General features: G+C 41.4%; 1 protein-coding gene across 1 annotated transcript in view; it reads left to right on the top strand.

The window, feature by feature from the left end:
* Positions 1-20,316, top strand: part of SCAP (SREBF chaperone) — a 90,099-nt gene that overhangs the window by 4,644 nt on the left and 65,139 nt on the right. Inside the window, 3 exon segments of the mRNA XM_053260251.1 lie at positions 6,072-6,165; positions 12,205-12,321; positions 13,845-13,956. The gene's annotated coding sequence lies outside the window, so the exon portion shown is untranslated.

The following is a 20,316-nucleotide window of genomic DNA, read 5'->3' as shown; positions in this document are numbered from 1 at the left end:
CGAGTTTGTTAGTGGTTCTTTAGTAATTAAGAGAACGTAATGTATACCTTCTGGTATCTAGGGAGTATATATTTGGAGCTGTTGCACTGCTAACCAAGCTGCTAAACTCATGGAAGTTGAGTTGCATGTATTTATCATAGCTTTTAATGTGCAGTTGCTCCTTGTAGCTCCTAACTTGTTAAAACTTTATTTTGATTATCAGTCACATCAGATTTACAGGAATAAAAAGCTGAGAATTCTTAAACATCTCACTTTATAATCCACTATCAATTATACTCACCAGTTAATATATGTATAAAAAATGAGGATGATAATAAGTTCTAATAATGAACTTTGCTGTTTATCCATTTTATGATTTGTCCATATGCCTTATATATATTAGAATAATAGGGAATATTTTCCTGCCCAAGGAATATTGAATCAAATCTTTTGAGTCCTGAATATTTTGTTTAATTTATATACTGCCTGATTCCAAAGGCTCTAGAATATGGGAGTTTATTTGTCACTGAAGTTGAGGAAGGATAACCATCTCTCAAGAAAAAAACTTTATACGTTGAGTTCATGGCCCACAGCACCTTTCTTGTCAACCTGCTTCAGCCTCAGTCCCCTGTGAATTCCTGTCTTCTACCATGACAACACACTAACTTTATAAGTTAGGACTGATTGTAGAAAAGATTACCTGGTTCAGCAAGTGATACAGTTAGCTAGTTCCTTTGAAATTAGATAAATTAGTTTGTCTCTAGCATTTAGCTTGTTTCACTGAAAGCCTTTTAAACCACTGTTACTTTTTAGCTGGGCGGTTGATACCTAATCTTGTGTAAGACTTGGCTGTCTAGTACGGTGTTCACATCCAGGGTGGATTTGATTTAAATCAAACTGATTTAAATCATGATTTAAATCACTAGCAGGGTGGATAAAAATAAAAAAAATCCAATTTAAATCAAAATGGATTTTTTTTATTTAAATCATTTTTTAATTTAAATTGGGTTTTTTTGATTTAAATCGGATTTATTTTTATTTTTATCCACCCTGCTAGTGATTTAAATCGTGATTTAAATCGTGATTTAAATCAGTTTGATTTAAATCAGATCCACCCTGTTCACATCTAGTATTTTTCCGGTGGAACCCTGGAATAATTATACCGTATCTACCTGACAAGGGGAGGAGCCAAGATGGTGGCGGAGGTTTCAGAGCCTCAGTCTTAAATAACTAATTTTGTTTCCTGAGAAGCAATCGGTCTTTAAAAAGAATCTCCACTGCCTACTTGGGAGACTCCCGGCAGCCTCTGTGGTGATTATCCAGCTTTTGAAAGAGCAGAAAGTGGATAAGGGACTGTTATTCTCATGGAAATTGTAGCAAATCAATGTTAACAGCAAAAACATTGCTGTCTTTGAAGTTATCACTTCGGTGAATAGGAAAGTGGACCTATTAATGACATCTTTTGAAAATTTTACTCGGAAGTACTTGGCAGAGACAGACTCTGTAACTAAGTCTTCAGTTCCTAGTTTCAGCAAGGCAGCAGGCTCAGATAAGCAATGAAAACAATGGCTCTGACCTTGGATTTTGGCCAGCCTGGAGCTGGAAGAGCTGCAGCTACAAACTAATCAGACATTGCAGTTAAATCAGGTTATGCTTTATGTCTGAATAATATCAACAGAAATCGTTGGCATTCTCACAGAGAAATAATTGGTTCACTGAACCAGCTCTTGAGATGTGGGCCTCAATTTATTGATCTCATTGCCACCAATTGGCTACCTAGCCCTCCAGCAGCGAAGAGAGTTCTGTTAACTTTTAATCAAGCCACTATTCCACATATACTGTTAAAGATGCAATTCTTCTTGCATGCATTCCAAATTGCACCTGACCAAGTATTCCGCAACATGACTGTAAGGCCATTCTTCCATCAAGCCAGCTCAAATCCAATACCTGTGACTATAGATAAGCAGCCTGGTACGGACTCTGTTGCTATTTCTTATCAGTCCTCAGCCTTCTCAGAGGCTGGAGAAGAATAACATACTAAGAAATCAGCTCTGGCACACAGCCACCATAAAGGACTTGAATGTTTCAATGGAGGAACATCTGATTCCTCTGAAATATTGCCAAGAAATGAACAAGATGGGATTATAGGAATGCTTGAGAGCCTCAAGAATACACTGACCTCCCTACACTCTCAGCATGTGTCTCTTCTCGAGAATTAGTCAAAAGTGTGTTATTGATAACCTACAATTGATACAAGAACAAAGTGACTCTCGTGCTCTCTCCACTCAGAACCTTGAGTTTATCTAACTTAACAGCTCCTCAGCCCACTAGATGGCTTTGGTTCAACTAGCTGAACAATAGAGTATTAACCCTCTGGTAGCAAGTGCCCAAGAGCTGGAAGACCTGGTACAGTGGAAGACCTGGTACAGTGGAAGACCTGGTACAGTGGAAGACCTGGTACAGTGGAGCTCTCCACTTCTCCCAACAGGAAGATAGGCTGCCAGTATATCCTGTTGTAGAAAGAGGCACTTGCATGGAAGACCCCAACTTGCTAGCAGCTTCAAACCCTACTGATTGTCAGAAGATCCTGGTTCCATGAAAGCTGTCTCCTGGAATATTACTGGTTGGTGGAATAAGTTTGTGGATAATAATTTTGAACAATATCTGAAAAACTGTCAATCTGAAAAACATACGTCATCTTTTTGCAGGAGACATGGTGCCAGGATACTACTACATACTTACAGGGGTTCGGCAGTTTTGCTCTACTAGCTATCTATCAGACAGGGTTCCCATGGGAGAGAGCAAGTGGAGGGCTATTAACATTAATCTTAGTGGAGCTTGAGGGAGATGTTAACCAAAGGGATTGGTTTGCTAGTGAGTATATGCAGGCAGTTCATATAGCTAGCAAATACCTGGGATCCATTCTTTGCTTTTATGTATATTTCCCTCTGGGTTGGAATTCCAATTTGTGGCTCCAGGTCTGGTCCTCCTTACAAACTTTGTTGGGGAAAGTTGAGCAACTGCTGCCAGGTACTGACATTCTACTAGTTGGTGATTTCAATGCTCAGGTTGTCCAGAATATAAATAGTTTTATTAATAAGACACAGACTAGTTTAGCGGACGTGGTATCTCACCTGGGCCTCCTTAGATAAGTTGCTGAATAAGTATAGGTTTTCCCTCCTGAATCTGGCTTTCAGATTTGGACTTTACAGTCTTCATGGTACTGACTATGAAAACTCTCTTGGATTCTATGCTTTTTAAAGTGCTAATGGTGCCAGTGTTCTAGATGACATTTTGGAATCTGATATTCCATTCACAGGTTCACTATTTTGACATACGTAATAGATCAGAGAGTGGCCATCTGCCCTTGGACATGACCTTTTCTGCATGTACCGTGCCCCCGCCCTCTGTAACATACTATAAATTAGAGGGCCTTACCCAAGGTAAACACCTTAAATGGAGTACTGCTCTTAATGAGAAGATCAAAACTTTGTTAAACTCTCAGCAGTTGCTGAAGCAGAGTTAACTTGCAATACTATCCAACTCGGACCTTTGATATTTTTTTGGAAATGATTTCTATAATAAACCTCCAGTTGACCACAGTAGGTCAAACTCGGAGGGGCCATACAAGGAAGGGCTGGTTTACCAGGAATGTAGGCTTAAGAGACAAGCCTTGTGCCAACTCCAGACCAGAGTTAGGGTGGAAAGATCTGACCCTTCAATCCAATCATTAATACAGTTCCGCTCTCAAGACAAGCAGTTTTTGTATGATAAAGATCCATGGAGCGAGCTGAGTCTGTATAATCCAGAAAAATGATAGGAAGCTGAGAATTGGTGGCAATAGGCATTCAACCCTCTCAGATGCACATATCCCAGCTGAGACCTGGTTTCAGTACTTCGCTGCCATCTATGGTAGCACTCTAAATGAGACAAATTATGAGTACCCAGTTCCTGAATTTGGCCCCCTTCCAGAGCGGCTTGCAATCACAGCGCTAGAGTGCAAGCAGTTGATTGGCGCCTTGACTCTGGGGAAAGCCCCTGGAGAGGACTTGGTGTCTCCTGAGCAGGGTAGATTTGATTTAAATCAAACTGATTTAAATCACGATTTAAATCACGATTTAAATCACTAGCAGGGTGGATAAAAATAAAAAAAATCCAATTTAAATTAAAAAATCAGATTTTTTTGATTTAAATCAGATTTTTTTGATTTAAATTGGATTTTTTTTATTTTTATCCACCCTGCTAGTGATTTAAATTGTGATTTAAATCAGTTTGATTTAAATCAAATCCACCCTGCTCCTGAGGTATTTTAATTGAATGCCCACTGGTGGATTCCCATTTTAGTGAGGGTTTTCTCAAACTGATAACACCTTTGTGGTCTCCCAAACTGGAAACAGGTATTATTTATCCAATATACAAAAATGGTAATAAGCAGAAGCCTTCTAATTTCTGTCCAATCAGCCTCCTGGATGTATCCTCCAAATTATACACTTGGCACCTTTTAAACAAGTTGGAGGATTGAGCAGATATGACAAAATTGTTTCACCCAGAGCAGGCAGGCTTCCGTAGGGGTCACAACACAATAGATTATTGTATCACTTTGAAGACCTTGATCCAGAAATATGTTAATGGTCATAAAACAGCTTTATGTTGTGTGTGTTGACTTTTCGTCAGCTTTTGACTCTGTTGATCTAGATTGTGGGAAAAGTTTAGGAGGACTGACATTGACAGATGGCTCCTCAGGTTACTGATTGAACTGCACTCTAATCTGACGGCCAGGGTGAAAGTGGGCAGACAAGGATTGCTATCTGACCTCTTTTATTAAACAGAGGAGTCAAACAGGGCTACCTTTTAATTTTTTTATATCAATGATAGAGTACAGGCCATGGAGTCTCAGAAATTCTTCTCCCCCTCACTTAATGGGCACAAAGTCTCAATCTTGATGTATGCTGATGACATGGCACTTATATCTTGTGTCGAGATTGGGTTTTAAAGAATGCCGGTCTAAGAATGGAGGCAGGGCTGCCCTCAGTCTGTTAAGAGTCCATCTGATACTACCAAAATATTCTAAGAAACTTCACCTTCCAGAAGAGCAGCTAGTTAAATCATGCTAATGGCACTACCAAGAGGGGAATCAGTGGGCAGGTATGCTATCCCATATTCTGCAAATATATTCTCTGCTTCCACTTGGAGGAACTTAAGTCCAGGGGTAGAGAAAAACAATCTGTGATTGGCTCCTTGAGCCAGATTCCAACCAAGATGTGGTCCAACATTCAAGGTTCTGCCTATAGTATCCTCACTTCAAGAAAAACAGATCCACTTTGCAGTATCTACTCAACCTCACCAGCACACACTGCTAAGGACAGCATTTACCAGTTTAAATTTTCAAACCATGCCCTCAGCATATCTTGAGGGTAGATTTCACATCGTTCTTGTGGAACAGTGCCTCTCTCCCATGGCCAGGAGCAAGTGGAGGACATTGGACATTACCTCCTACAGAGCTCCTTTTATGGAACAAGAGAAAAACACACTAGGTCAGATCATGGATAAATTCACAGGTTCTGGAACATACAGGTGAAACTTGGAAAATTAGAATATCGTGCAAAAGTCCATTAATTTCAGTAATGCAAATTAAAAGGTGAAACTGATATATGAGACAGACGCATTACATGCAAAGCGAGAGAAGTCAAGCCTTAATTTGTTATAATTGTGATGATCATGGCCAATCAAGCACAGTACACTGTATACTTTTCAGAGGTCCGATATTGTTCTTTTCTTCAATCCTTGTCTTCTTGGTTCCATGTAATATTCTAATTTTCTGAGATTGTGGATTTGGGGTTTTCATGAGCTGTACGCCATGATCATCACAATTATAACAAATTAAGGCTTGACTTATCTCGCTTTGCATGTAATGCGTCTGTCTCATATATCAGTTTCACCTTTTAATTTGCATTGCTGAAATTAATGGACTTTTGCACGATATTCTAATTTTCCGAGTTTCACCTGTATGTTAATTACTTGCTGGCGAATGTGTTTCCTTATGTTAGTAGTTATCAAGCAGCCATTTTTGCTTTTTTGTCTTTTAAAATTAGGAAGAGAACTGTACCTGCTACTAGCCCTGCTACATGTATGGCTAAGTTGTCATCCCAGGACTGGCTCTCTTATTTGAGGTGTAACTACAGTTAGGTATTTAGGATTATATCTTTCTTTATTTTCATTCATATTGTTTAGCTAGTTATGTGTTTTACTGTCTTATGTCTTTCTTTAAGCATGGTGTATTGGCTATTATGTTTTATATTTTATTATGCTTTAATATAGAAAGTATAGAAATCAATCAATCAAACAAACAAATAAACAAAATATGTGTTATAACCCATGGTTAAAACAGTGAACTTGCTTACCCGAATCGAAGGAGACTCTGTATTTAAGATGACCCCCCTTAAAAAGTAGAGGTTAAATACAGGTTATACAGGAACAGGATTCTGAATTTAAGACCTGATTAAAAAAAAAAGTGAGGGAAAACCTAGTCTTGGATTCAGGTAAATACAGTACATGCTGATATCTGGGTTTTTTAGTGGTGGTGGACAAAACCTTTTCTTTCTTTTTAAAGTAAAGTGTTAGGTATTTAAACAATACTTTCAGAGTCTTTAAGACAGAGTGATATCTACATGTAATAAATATTAAAGTATGATGGGAATAAAAAGGCCCAAGGCCCAAAATGAAGTAGCTAGTTATGAGGTAGAATGATGTCTTGGGTTATGGAAAGGAGAGGTAGGGCTCTACAAATTCGTGTCACCAGCTCACCACGGTGCCTGGAAATTTAAGCATGGCACCTGAGCCACACAATAGGACACAAACGGGAGAAGGCAAGCAAGGAAGGGGTGGGTTGCTCTCTCCTTCTCCTACTTCTGCCTGTCCATTGCTTGGATGGCAGACAATGAACAAATGTGAACATGAGGAGGAGGAGGGGTCAAACAAGGCAGGGAGTTCATTTCCCCATGAACAAAGGACATTGTTGGGGGTAAGCAGTGAATCTGCTCCTACCTCCACAGAATGTGTGTGTGTGGGTGGTGTTGGCTGACTGGACACCATGCTGGTGTGACCACGAAAATAATGGAGCTGTAATGGACACACACAAAACTATGGAGGAGGGAGGAAGAGAGCTGGTCTCATGGTAGCAAGCATGAATTATCCCCTTTGCTAAGCAGGGTCTGCCCTAGTTTGTATCTGAATGGGACCACTCTGGGAAGAGCATCTGCATGCTTGCTTCATGCAGAAGATTCCAAGTTCCCTCCCTGGCACCTACAAGATAGGGCTGAGAGAGTCTCCTGCTTTGGAGAAGCTGCTGCCAGTCTGTGTAGACAGTACTGAACTAGAAGGACCCATTATATGGCAGCTTCCTATGTAAGGGATGTCTGTGGAATAAACACCTGAAATCTTGAAGTATGATGGCCCCTAAATTTTGTTACTGGCTCCTAGATCCGAAGAAAATGTGTTGAAGCCTGGGGAAAGCTACTGTATGTTATACTGTGAAATTGTGGAAAGTAATATAAAATGCAAATACATCTTGTATGAAATATATTTTTTAAAGCAATCAAGCAGTCCTTATCCTTGGATGCTTATTGCAAGCCAAATATGAATTGGCAGTAATGCAAGAAGAGCCAGCAGTGATTCCCACAGCTGCAGCAATACTTATCTTGTGGGCCACTGTGTGAAACAGAATGCTGGACTAGATGGGCCTTGGACCTGATCCAGCAGGACTGTTCTTATGGTCTTATACTTCAAGTACCTGCAACTGCAGGAGTTGCTGCTGGCCGTAACTTAGTTCACAAGTTGCATTTGTCTATGTCAGTGCAGGGCAATGGAAGGCTGGGACTGCAAAGTAGAAAACAACTATTGTGTGAGTGAATGAATGTAATGTAGAGGGGCAAATGAAAAGGCAGACCAACACTGAAATACTATATTCCTCTGTGTTCCTTTGGAGTCAATGAGGGAAGCCCCATTATTTGCTGGTCCAGAGGCCAATGTTGTCATTCCTTCTGATACAAATGACAAAGAACTTCTTCATCATTTTCAAGACTCTTGTCCAGTGAAATTCCCACCCAAATTAAAAACAAATCCCCCAGGCTTTATGCACATTGTTTTCTCTAACCGATACCTTCTTTACCATCTTTATGAGGCTAGGCTACAGCATCTGGTACTCTTTCCTTTGGAAAAGAGGTGACTAAGAGGAGACATGATAAAAGTGTATAAAATTATGCATGGAGTACAGAAATTGAACAGAGAAATTTTTCTCCCTCTCTCACACTAGAACCAGGGGTCATCCCATGAAACCAGGGTGGATTTGATTTAAATCAAACTGATTTAAATCACGATTTAAATCATGATTTAAATCACTAGCAGGGTGGATAAAAATAAAAAAAATCCGATTTAAATTAAAAAATCTGATTTTTTTGATTTAAATTGGATTTTTTTTAATTTTTATCCACCCTGCTAGTGATTTAAATCGTGATTTAAATCAGTTTGATTTAAATCAAATCCACCCTGGATGAAACTGAAAGTTGGGAAATTTAGGACTGACAAGAAGTACTTTTGCACATAGCACATAATTAATCTATTGAATTCTTCGCCATGGGATGTGGTGATGGCCATCAGCTTGGACAGTTTCAAAAGCTTAGACAAATTCATGGAGGACAGGTCTGTCAATGATTGCTAGTCTAGTGGCTGTGGGCCACCTCCAGCCTCAGAGGCATGATGCCTCTCAATACCAGTTGCAAGGGAGCAACAGCAAAAGAGAGTGCATTCCCTCACTTCTTTCCTGTGGGTTCCCCAAAGGCATCTGGTGGGCCACTGTGTGAAACAGGATGCTGAACTAGATAGGCCTTGGGCCTGATCCAGCAGGGTTGTTCTTATGTTCACTCCCATTGCTCTTGGACACAGGGTAGAAGTACACATTATTTTGACAAATGTCTGCTCTCAAACCTGCATTTGCCAAAGAAATGCAGTGGGAGAGGAGAACATTTGCTGGGGGAAATTTGTAGACAAAATGAGGGATGTTTAACCTCTTCTCATTCCTGCCGACTCTCCTCTAGATAGGCTTGCTTTCAATTTTGGAGCCAAATTGGGTTAAACACCCCACCCCAGTGCCCCTGCATTATGAGACAGATGGGGGGGTGGAGTCAGCATTCCCTCTAACAGGGATTCCCAGATGTTGTTCACTACAACTCCCAGCATCTCCAGCTGCAATGGCCTTTGGCTGGGGATTCTGGGAGTTGTAGTCAACAACATCTGGGAATCCCTGTTAGAAGGAAAAGTGGTTGGAATCCACATCATAAGAACAGCCCTGCTGGATCAGGCCCAAGGAAGCCCATCTAGTCCAGCATCCTGTTTCACACAGTGGCCTACCAGATGCCACAGGAACAAGCCTACAGGCAGGAGTTGAGGGCATGCCTTCTCTTCTGCTGTTACTCTCCTGCAGCTGGTACTCAGAGGCATCCTGCCTTTCAGGCTGGAGTTGGCCTATAGCCCTCCGACTAGTAGCCGTTGATAGACCTCTCCTCCATGAAGTTATTCAAACCCCTCTTAAAGCCATCCAGGGTGTTGGCTGTCACATTTTGTGGCAGAGAATTACTAGGCACATCAGCTTAGTAATATGTAGTTCTGCCTTGTAATGTAATTTTTTAGTTCATAATTTGATAGTAGGATGGCAGAAATACCTTAATTATGGGGGCTTTTAATGGGTGTTATGAAAGCTGATCCATAATATATGGGTCACACAGCAATTCAAACAGATCGCATTTACTTTAACTCTTATTTCTAGCCAAGATTGTACTCTCAGATTATATTTAGTATTAATTACTTCAAAAGTGAAATGTTTATATACAGGGTTCCATTAACAGGTAATTATTATTGTATCTCTGAGAAGTATTGTGGCTATTCCATGGCCTCTTGGCATGGAAAGGGTAGATATGGAGGATGTGGCAATTGAAAAGGGTGCTGTTAAAATACCCGTGGTGAGACACTTCCAGTTCTGGTTGTGCACCAGTGATAAAGAGCTGGTGTAAAGCATCCTGCCATGATGGTTCCTAGAATTCCTTGTTGCAGAGTTCATTTGCAGTCTTGCAAAGAGTCTAAGCAGAATAATGACATAATGAGACTTACTTTTCATCAAGGCTGTTCCCTTCAGTAATCACTTGAGCTCAAGAGTGAGGAGGAGAAGGGTGGCTTAGTATGGTGGCAGCTGAAGTTGTTGGGAGCTCTGGCATGGGCGACACTACCAGGAGATTTGCTTATGACTTCTAAGAACCAAGACTCTGTAGGAGATGCTGTAATATGCATGCTGAAATAATTAATTTTTATAAAGACAAATATCTGTTAGATTTGGTTGCTGAGCCAAGAGCATAATAAGGGAAATGAAAGGCAGGAAAGTCTGTAGTTTTTGTGTTTAGCTATTAAGCACAAATTTCATTATGAGCTTATTAAATGAGCTTGTACCTTGCCAGGTATCTTTCGCCTCCATCTGCTGTGTAAGTACTTGAATGTATGAAGCTTCTTATACACTCTATTCCTGCATGCCTTCTCCAGGCTGGCAGCAGCTCTCCAAGGGAAACACCAAAGGAGATCCATCCATTTTACTAAGTCCTTGGATGGAGTTCTATGGTTGATTATGGGCACATGTGCACATTTTCTTTATCATTCCATCACTTCATTGTATGTCTTTCCCCCTTCATAGTGGTGGAATTTAGGAACCTCGATTAGCTGTACTCATTAACATTATGAAAGCCTTTTCAGTATGGTATATTAAAATGTCATGTTATGAGAGCAAATTTCCACCCTTATCTGCTTCCACTCACAGCAAACTTCCACCCTTTCTTCAAGCATGACAAAAGTGGTATAGTTCAAATAATAAACAGCATGCAGTGAACTTAATTCATGGAAATGGAGATGTGCATGTTGTACAAATCTCTGTATCAGTTGCTTATCTAAAATATCATAAGAACAGCCTTGCTGGATCAGGCCCAAGGCTGATCTAGTCCAGCATCCTGTTTCACACAGTGGCCTACCAGATGCTGCTGGAAGCCTACAGGCAGGAGTTGAGGGCATGCCCTCTCTCCTGCTGTTACTCTCCTGCAACAGGTACTCAGAGGCATCCTGCATTTGAAGCCGGAGGTGTCCTATAGTCCTCTGACTAGTAGCCATTGATAGACCTCTCCTCCATGAAGTGATCCAAGCTATCCAGGTTGTTGGCTGTCACCACATCTTATGGCAGAGAATTCCACAAGTTGATTATGTAGTGTGAAAAAGTACCTCTGTTTTCTGGTCCTAAATTTCCTGGCAATCAGTTTCATGGGATGACCCCTGGTTCTAGTGTTATGGGAGAGGGAGAAGAATTTCTCTCTCCACTTTCTCCCCACCATGCATGAATTGATAGACCTCTATTATGTCTACCCACAGTCGTCTTTTTTCTAAACTAAATAACCCCAGGTATTGTAGCCTTGCCTCATAAGGAAGGTGCTCTAGGCCCCTGATCATCTTGGTTGCCCTCTTCTGCACATTTTCCAGTTCTACAATGTCTTTTTTTAGTTGTGGTGACCAGAATTGTACACAGTACTCCAGGTGTGGCCCCACCATAGTTTTGTATAAGAGCATTATAATATTAGCAGTTATAATGCTCTCATTCTCAACATCAGAATGAGTATGTTGGGATTGAGGAGTAAGTAGCTCTGTCAAACAGCTAGCATAGAGGATGCTGGTTCTTCCGAAACAACTGTGGTTCTGGCATGGAACTGATATAGCATCCCTTTGTCTTAGTTTACATGTCAAAAATGAAAACCCTTTGTGAAACCTCTTGGTGCCTGTTCCTGAGACTGTAGCAGCAAATGATGACATTAAAAGATGTGGGAGAAACATCTAGCTATCTGGAGTGAGTAGAATCAAGCCCCAGCAGCAATTAGCTGGGAATGCTTCCCTGTTGCTTCACTGGTGGCATTTTGTTAATCATGGACAGGACAGGCCTGACATCACTGGTAAGGTCTAAATTGGAGAAATTCTGCATAGGTCTGTACCCCCACCTTTGTCTAGTTAAAATATTGTAACTGGAAAATGTGGTTGTCAATAAAATATGCTATTTCCATCTGCCAAGTAGACTAAAGCTGTAGAAAATGTGTTCACTGTCAAAACTGTGTGGGTGTCTGCTATCCCAAGTAGTATTGTGTTTCTTTTTAGATGTTTGGCCATGACAGAAATGTAGCTGTAGGTCAACAAAAACTTGTTCAGTGCAATGGAGCTGCTCATCATCATGGGAAGGGTTGTTGATTAATCAGAGCATACATCTGAGATGAGGTGAGTGACTCAGAAAAGGCCTTTTCAGTCATGGTGCCTCATCTGTGGAATGTTCTTCCCCCTGAGGCTTGCCTTGAACTCTGATGCTCATGTCTTTACAGTGCCAGACCAAGGCCTTTTTTGTTTTCCCAGACTTTTAACATCTGATGAGTGCATTAACCTCTTCCCCCCCCCCCCCCGGTTTTTACTTGGCTGTGTTAATGCATGTTTCATGTGTTTTGAAAGATAGCTATATCCAAGTAATAGTAGTAGTAGTAGTAGTAAATGGAAAAAACTAATGCACACAAAAGCAGGCAAACAGTACTAGACCATGGCTTGCCTGTTCTGCATTGGTAAATCATGGCTTGGTGTGATGCTTGAATATAGCCAAGCTGAGTTCAGGGATTTCTGGAGTTCCTCAATGAGAAACTATAATGTGGATAAATTAAAGTGGATAAGCTTCTCTGGAAAGGGGTCAGTTTGCCCCTTAATTAAAAGTTTAATTAAGCTTGCCCACCACCAGCCCATTTCCCCTGCCATGAAAAATTGACGGAGACCGTTGAGTTGTTCTGAGGCATCTCTCCATTCAAGCAGAGAGATTATGAGGCCCAAAGGACCTGCAATGCAACCCCCCCCCCCCCCCCGTAATGCAGGAAGTCTCTGGCAGTCAAGGTAATCTAGAATGAGATCCTTGATTGTACCCTGAAAACCACTACTTTAAAGAAGTCAACAGCTATGCAGTTTGATAGGCATTAACCTTCAGCACAGGACAAGAGCTACTCTTACAGATACTGTGTTCTGTTACAGCTTGCTGATTTGGAGTGCATCATTGTGTGTGGCTGTGGTCTGGGGACTGTTGCTGCTTTAATTCAAGAAGTTCTCTTCTGAGAACTAAGATTGAAGGCTAGTTTCAATGCTGAATGGTAGTCTTGACTGACAAACCTCTCACTCATGTAGAGTCTACTTGCTAGCTACTAGCCCTTCTCCATAATCCTACATGGTCAGTGCAGCTGTACCGAAGGGCAAAAGGAGCTGAGTCTTCATGTGGAAACCTTTTAAGTAACCTCCCATATGCTGGGTTTAGTGCAAGAAAATGTGGTGGTTTGCAAAGAACAAGCACGCCATAACTGTAATTTGAGTACTGCACAAAAATGTTGGCTTTTGTTTTAAAAGTGTTCCTTGGCAGCGGTGTGTGTGTGTGTGTATGTGCAAAGCAAGCATTTCTTTGGAAGTAAACCCTTTCCCTTTGTGTGAGAGTGGGGTCTGGAACCTGCTGCTTATCTCGCCCATCCATGTTTGCTGCCAATACCTTTTAGCCTCTAGAACAGAGGATGTAATTTGAGGTGTCTTTTGCATCATCCTCAAGGTATAGGGAAGACTAATTCCCCAATGCTTGTTGTGCAATAGCTGAATTAATAAACCAGGAGAGGCTCAATATAGTAATTCAGATGTTGAGAACTTGACAGCTGCCTTTGTTTTTACAACAGTAGATGCAATGGGCAATGAATTCCTGCTGTTAATGATGTACCGCTGCTTTCCTGCAGAGACTACCCCTGGAAGTCTAAAGCAGTGCGAGTTTGGCATGAAGTCTTATTTGCTTAATGATAGAGGAATGCAAAATAGCTCAGAGCCTTCCAGGAAAGCCAGCATGAAAAGGTCAGTACAGGTGAGATTCAGCATATAACTGCTTCCCTTTGATCAATAAAAGAACTAGTGAGAATTTACTTTCCAATGTATGATTCATTCCTTATTGAAAGGGAGAGCCCCACCTTCTTTCTTCTCCCCTTTTTTATCCTGCAAGGCCAACCACCTGATATGTGCCAAGTGGGCCTTGCTTTCTCTTTGGGTGAAGACATTTATTTGCATGATTTTTTTCACATTCATGGAAATGGTAGGCTGTTTGTCCTTTTTAAAGACCTTTGGAACTTGAAGGATCTGGATGCTGCCAGAAGACAGTATTGCTCATAATCTGAATAGAAACAGGTGACTGGTTGAACAGTTAGCTAGCGTATGGCACAGTATAGCCTAAATGATCCTGTGCCCACTTACCTTCCCCCCACCACTTGGTTTAAAGTGCCCACTAAACCAGGGAAAACTCAAGAGAGCAGTTGGTTCAACTGTGTAAGTATTTTACCCTGTCAGTAAAGTAGTTAATGCCAAAGTGACGTTTGAACAGAATCTGATTTTTGAAAATGTGATTATTTAGTAAAACAAGGTCTATGGATTGTTCTCTTTGTGGAACTTTGGAATTTGGTTTGGTTTGCAATGAATAAACATCATTTAACTATTGATTGCTGTGGTAGAGGAGGTAATGGAACAGTTAACTGGAAAAAATTGAATAATTTTTCTATCAGAGGCAGATTCCTCCCCCCCCCGACCCAAATGGTGGTATTGCTTGAGCTCCTATAACTAATTACAATTGGTTCCTAATATTGCTTGCGCATAGAAAGGTTTCTCTTTTTGTATGGCGGCTTTTAAAAAATTTCCTCCGTTCTGCCTATAAGTAGTTGTTTTGTTTTGGGATTTAGTAAAGGTGCATTGTGGTGGTGTTGGGAATATCTGTGCAATCTCCATGTGTTACCTACAAATAACGCAATCTAGAAAAAAGTTCTTCGTAGAAGAGTTGGGGCTTGTTCATTTTCTGACTTGATGCATATGAATGCGCCATCACAGACTACCATTTTAATATCCTCTCAAACACAAATTCTTCTAAATTGAGTCAGCTCACATGTTCAGTACATGAGCGGTCCTGCTGAATAGGACCAGAGGTCCATCTAGTTGTGCATCCTGTTTCGCACAGTGGCCTCGCCACTGGAAGCCGCAGGCAGGAGTTGAGGGCATGCCTTCTCTCCTGCTGGTACTCAGAGGCATCCTGCGTTTCAGGCTGGAGGTGGCCCACAGGCCTCCGACTAGTAGCCGTTGACAGACCTCTCCTCCATGAAGTCATCCAAACCCTTCTTAAAGCCATCCAGGTTGTTGGCTGTCACCACATCTTGTGGCAGAGAATTCCACAAGTGGGTTATGCGTTGTGTATCTAGTTCAAAATGGTACTCTAGGTGTGTTTCATTGATAGAAATGAGTGGTTGTTGTGGGTGTTCTGTTGCAGGCAGCTTGCTAGGGCATTTTGAAAGTCAGTATTCCCCGAAGATGAGTAAAAATTCAAAATGCTTATGGTTATAATCAATTGGACAATAAATAGTCTGCACAGCTTCAGCTTTTTCCCTTTTTAAAGTTTTCATCTGCTTTCTTTCTCCTCTGCCTCTTAGGAACATAGGAACATAGGAAGCTGTCAGACCATTGGTCTATCTAGCTCAGTATTGTCTTCACAGACTGGCAGCGGCTTCTCCAAGGTTGCAGGCAGGAATCTCTCTCAGCCCTCTCTTGAAGAAGCCAGGGCGGGAACTTGGAATCTTCTGCTCTTCCCAGAGAGGCTCCAATCCCCTAAGAGGAATATCTCACAGTACTCACATTTCTAGTTTCCCATTCATATGCAACCAGGTGGACCCTGCTTACCTAAGGGGACAAGTCCTGCTTGCTATCACAACAAGACCAGCTCTTCTTTTCCTGTCCTCCTGACCTTCTAAACTATAACTAGAGACAGGGTATCCTGCAAAAAGCAAGCGACAGATCCCTGATTTTTTGCTAAGTCAGACTTTGCAGACTGCACTGGACCTCTAGTATAATTGCTTCATTCATGAGTTTCCTGTAGGAAGGATTCGGTCTTCAGTTGGCCTTTGTGTGTGTCTACGTTTTGCAAGGGCACAGTTCTTCCCATGGGAATATGGAAGGAGAACAGTAGCATGTTGGTGCTACTGAGTTCACTCTGTAATGGACTTAAAGGGGGGTTATTGTTCAATGAACATTCTTGCTTTCCAAAACAGAACATTTTCTCCAAGAAAGTGACCTGTTTAGCCATTTCCCATTGGAGCCAGTCTGAAGCTGAGTGTCCATGAACACCCCCTCCCCTGCCCAGCTATGCTAATTGGGATCTTGCTAGTTGCATTGCTTTTTATCACTTTCTGTTGGTGGCTTGGAGACCTCTTATGTGCTACAAGAGAAGCTGTTGCTGAAGATGATGCATCATTGGTCTAGTGTTGTAAACGAGGGGGAGTTTGGGTTTCTAAAAAATTATCTGAAACTTGTGTGGTTATTGTTCCACCAACGTGGGTTTAAACCATTCCCAGGTTGCTCTGAGACATGCAAGACGAGGAGCAAGGGATGCCTGTGCTAGAGGCTCTGATGCAGGGGATATGGGGAGAGTTGAATTTTTGGCTCTGATCTATGCTTTGATGGATATTTACCACTTTAAAGGTTTATCTGCAACTGCTAAGTAGTATTAACTACATTTTAGTAAAATAACGGCTTGCTTTTATAACTATAGTTAGAACTGCTTTTGTGAAAGAAGTTGAAACTACTTCAAAATAACTAATTACAAATTCCAATTATTTTGAAATCATTTTAACTATTCCTCCCTGTTGATGACTAAAATGTTTGCTGGGTCAAATAAAAGTTGAATGGGTCAAATAAAATAGTTTACTGAAATTTAAGTACTCTATAGACATCTACTCAAACTTTAGTCAGATAATTTACTCAGAGTAATCTTCTCTGAGAAAAATTTGTTATGGGGCGGCTAACAAGTAAAGTTTATCTTCTGTCTTGCTTAGTTGCTTTTCCTCCTGTAAGTAGTGAAAGCAAATTTATCAAATTTGTACACCACCCCAAACTTTCGTCTCTGGGTGGTTAACAATAGCATAAAACCAGTTAAAAACATATACAAAAAACTTAAAACAATTTAACAATTTAAAAAATAAACCAGAGATTAAAACCCCCAAAATCTAGGAAGCTGAGAAAGCTTGAGCAAAAAGATGGGTTTTCAGGTGTTTTTAAAAAATTGCCAGAGATGAGGAGGATCGTATCTCAGCAGGGAGCGCATTACACCATCTCGGGGCAGTGACCGAGAAGGCCTGTCTCTGTGTAGCCACCAAACGAGTTGGTGGTAACTGGAGACAGACCTCCTCAGATGACCTCAATGGGCGGTGGGGCTTGTAGTGAAGAAGACGCTCTCTTACATTTAATTATTATTTATTTATTCTATAGATACCCAGGGCCTAAGCCGTTTAGGGCTTTATAAGTTATAACTAGCACTTCGTATTTTGTCCGGAAACCTATTGGCAGCCAGTGTAACTCCATCAGTAAAGGAGTAACATGGTCTCTCCGAGATGACCCAGAGACCAACCTGGCTGCCGCATTCTGAACCAACTGAAGTTTCCGGACTATGTACAAAGGCAGCCCCATGTAGAGTGCATTACAGAAGTCAAGTCTGGAGGTTATCAACAGATGCACCACTGTTTTGAGGTTGTTGATCTCGAGAAACGGGCGCAGCTGGTGTATCAGCCGGAGCTGATAAAAAGCACCCCTGGCCACCGCCTCAACCTTAAAAACGAGGGAGAGGTGTGATTCCAGAAGTACCCCCAGACTGCGAACCTGTTCCTTTTGGGGAAGTGTGACCCTATCTAGAACAGGGAGATCAAAATTGTCTCTGGAGTTCTGACCATGCACAATAAGTATCTCCATCTTATCTGGATTCAGCTTCAGTTTATTCTCCCTCATCCAGCCCATTACTGCTTCCAGGAAGGCATTTAGAGAGGATATGCCAGCTCCTGAAGAAGTTGACATGGAGAAGTAGATTTGGGTGTCATTAGCGTACTGGTAACACCCAGCTCCAAATCCCCTGATGATCTCTCCCAGTGGTTTCATGTAGATGTTAAAAAGCATTGGAGAAAGTACGGAGCCTTGAGGGACACCATACTTAAGCTCAGATTTTGAAGAGCAACAGTCTCCAATCGACACCATCTGGAATCTATCCTAGAGGTAGGAGTGGAACCACTGTAAAACAGTGCCTCCCACCCCCAACACTCTCAGACGTTCCAGAAGGATACTATGGTCGATATTATCGAAAGCCGCCGAGAGATCCAAAAGGACCTATGGAGTCACACGTCCTCTGTCAATTGCCAGTTGGAGATCATCCATCAGGCCGACCAAGGCAGTCTCCACCCCATAGCCCGCCCAAAAACCAGTTTGAAATGGGTCTAGATAATGGTTTCCTCCAAGACCGCCTGGAGCTGAGAGGCCACCACCCTCTCAATTACCTTGCCCATCCATGGGAGGTTGGAAACAGGTCTATAGTTGCTCAACTCTGCGGGATCTAATTCAGACTTCTTTAGAAGAAGTCTAATGATTGCCTCCTTAAGACAAGGAGGCATCCTGCCCTCCCTTAGAGAAGCATTTATGATTTGCACCAGGTTGTGTACAACAACCTCCCTGCTAGATAGAACAAGCCATATCGGACAAGGGTCAAAAGAACAAGTGCAAGCCTCCCCCAAGCGCCCCCGTGCAACTGCTCTTCCTGGGCCAGCTAAACTATTCCAGCAGTGCCCTTAGAAATGCTACATATTGAGCATATACAAAACAAATAAGCAAATATATATTTATACCAATTTTGAAGGAAGTGTTCTGGCTTCCAGTTTACTTGCAGGTACAATTCAAGGTGCTGGTTGTTACCTTTAAAACTCTGAATGGTTTGGGCCTTAGATTCACTCATGTGAACCTGCAAGATCCATGTGTGGATGCTTGTGCAATTGTGCATGTGTGACCGGGCCTTTTCTGTGGCTGCCCCCAGATTGTAGAATTCCCCCCCTCGAGGAGCTGAACTGCATCCTCTCCTCCTGCAGGCTTTTGAAAACTCTCCTTTTTATTACACCTTTGGGCAGGGTGACTGATAGTTAATTACATCTTCTGTTTCATATCTGGTTTAATTTTAGTGGCTGCTGGTAATTTTAATTCTTGTGTGTTAATTGCTTTAACTTAATGTTTAATATGTTATGATGTTTGAAGATGCTGTACACTTCCTTGGAATGCCAGAGCAAAAGGCACTCCAATATTTTATTTATTGCAACAAGCACATAAATGCTTCTTTAGTGTTAATTTTTCCTTGTGGCTGAGTGAAATTTTTGATTAAGTGTCGTCAAGTTGGTGTTGACTCTTAGCGACCACATAGATAGATAGATTCTCTCCAGAATGATCTGTCTTCAACTTGGCCTTTAAGGTCTCTCAGTGGCAGGGTGGATTTGATTTAAATCAAACTGATTTAAATCACGATTTAAATCACGATTTAAATCACTAGCAGGGTGGATAAAAATCAAAAAAATCTGATTTAAATCGGATTTTTTTGATTTAAATCGGATTTTTTTATTTTTATCCACCCTGCTAGTGATTTAAATCATGATTTAAATCAGTTTGATTTAAATCAAATCCACCCTGCTCAGTGGTGCATTCATTGCTGTCGTAACCAAGTCGTAACCTTGCTGCTGTCGTAACCTTGCTGCTGGTCGTCCTCTTCTTCTCTTTCCTTCCACTTTTCCCAGCATTATGGACTTTTCAAGGGAGCTGGGTTTTCACATAATGTGTCCGTATGATAGTTTGAGCACGGTTTATTTGTGCCTCGAGAGAAAATTCTGGGTTGCTTTGTTCTATGATCCATTGGTCTGTTCTCCTGACTGTCCATGGTATCCTCAAAAGTCTTCTCCAGCACCCAAGTTCAAAAGCGCCAATACTTTTTCTGTCTTGCTTCTTCAAAGTCCAGCTTTCACATCTATAGTGTCTCACGGGAAAAACCATTGTCCAAATGATTCTAATCTTTGTAGGTATAGACATGTCACTGCATCTAAATATCCTTTCCAAGGCCTTCACTGCAACCCTACCAAGTGCTAGTCTGCAGCGTAGTTCTTGACTGCTGGATCCTTTACTGTTGATGGTCAATCCTAAAAAGTAGAAGCTATCCACCACTTCAGTGTCTTCATTGTCGATTCTGAGGTTGGTTGCTGTCCCTGTTGTCATTAGTTAATCATCTTTACATAAAGACATGAGTGAAATTACATGAATTTACATGAGTGAAATTAGTTAACTACTGTTTTGTCACCTCCATAATTTAACTTTGTTCTCCTTCACTGCCAGCTG

Source organism: Hemicordylus capensis, chromosome 6 (assembly GCF_027244095.1).
Source record: "Hemicordylus capensis ecotype Gifberg chromosome 6, rHemCap1.1.pri, whole genome shotgun sequence".
Lineage (NCBI taxonomy): Eukaryota > Metazoa > Chordata > Lepidosauria > Squamata > Cordylidae > Hemicordylus > Hemicordylus capensis.
The sequence above is the reverse complement of the archived record's forward strand: the minus strand, read 5'-3'. Positions and strand labels throughout refer to the sequence as shown.